The sequence below is a fragment of the Nannospalax galili genome, unplaced genomic scaffold (genome assembly GCF_000622305.1).
Source record: "Nannospalax galili isolate Female #2095 unplaced genomic scaffold, S.galili_v1.0 scaffold1212, whole genome shotgun sequence".
NCBI classification, from domain to species: domain Eukaryota; kingdom Metazoa; phylum Chordata; class Mammalia; order Rodentia; family Spalacidae; genus Nannospalax; species Nannospalax galili.
In genome coordinates this window covers 187045-188270 of record NW_008331994.1, presented here as the reverse complement: position 1 = coordinate 188270, position 1226 = coordinate 187045, and the positions used below count along the sequence as shown (strand labels likewise).

Below are 1226 nucleotides of genomic sequence, written 5' to 3'. Positions count from 1 at the left end.
GAACTCACAGAGATCCGCCTGCCTCTGCCTCCCAAGTGCTGGGATTATAGGTGTGCGCCACCACGCCCAGCTCTCTATTATCTTTTTTGATTCAGGGTTTCACTATATAGTTCAGGTTGGCCTGGAACTTACAGTTCTCCCATCTCAGCCTACCAAGTGCTGGTATTACAGGCAAGTTCCACTCACCTGCCTCATTACAAGTGTATTATTATTTCTCCTTCTTTTTTTTTTTTTTTTTTGTTTGTTTCTTTAAAGACAGGGTTTCCCTGTAGCCACAGCGTCCTAGAACTTGCTATGGAGTCCAAGCTAATCTTAATCTCACAGAGACCCAGCTGTCTCTGCCTCTCTGGTGCTGGGATTAAAGGTGTGTGCCACCACACCTGGCTACAGGTCTATTATTAATGGCAATGAACTTTTGAATGATTGGTACCCTTTATTATAAAATGTTACCATAATGATTAATATTTAAATTGATGGGTAGGAAATTTTACCATTACTGGGCTGTGATGTGTGTCAGTTGGTAAAGTGCTTGCTTAACATGTTCAAAGCCCTCCTGAATCTGCAGCACCAAATAAACTGGCTGTAGTGATGCATGCCTATAATCCCAGCACTTAGAAGATAGAAGCAATAGGAACACAGAGTTTGAGACTAGCCTCAGCTACATAACTAGTACAAGGCCAGCCTGGGTTCATGCAACTCTATCTCAAAAGAAGAAAAGAAAATTTAGATACGTTTTCATACAACAATTTTCCAATGGTCTTAGGATATTTGCTATTAACTCCCATTCCACTGAACTATTTGTAATTGATCAAGAAGTTAACTGTCAAAGAAAAGACTGCAGAGAAACCCATGTCATGCAATGCCCAAGGAGGACAGAAGAGGCTGTTGGATCCTCTAGAACTGAAGTTACGGACACTTGTTAGTTGCTATATGGGTGCTGGGATTTGCACCTGGGTCTTCTGCAAGAAGAGTCAGTGTTCTTAACCACTGAGCCATCTCTCCAGCCCTGCATTTTGCTTCTTTAAAATTGCATAAAGACATACACTGCCACTGAATAAGTTATGAGTAACAGGATGTTTTTAATCTATCATTAAAAGTGTAATGTCAAGCAGTTATATTTTATATTTGCAAAATTGAAAAATTAAAATTAAGTGATTTAAAAGGTAATATCCTTTATCTTTTTTTTTTTTTTTTTTTTTTTTTTTTTTGTAACGGGTCTCTTTTTC

At 38.7% G+C, this 1226-nt stretch overlaps 1 protein-coding gene across 4 annotated transcripts in view; it reads right to left on the bottom strand.

The window, feature by feature from the left end:
- The window catches only part of Hormad1 (HORMA domain containing 1), a 27743-nt gene that overhangs the window by 22767 nt on the left and 3750 nt on the right, over positions 1 to 1226 (bottom strand). The window lies entirely within an intron of this gene.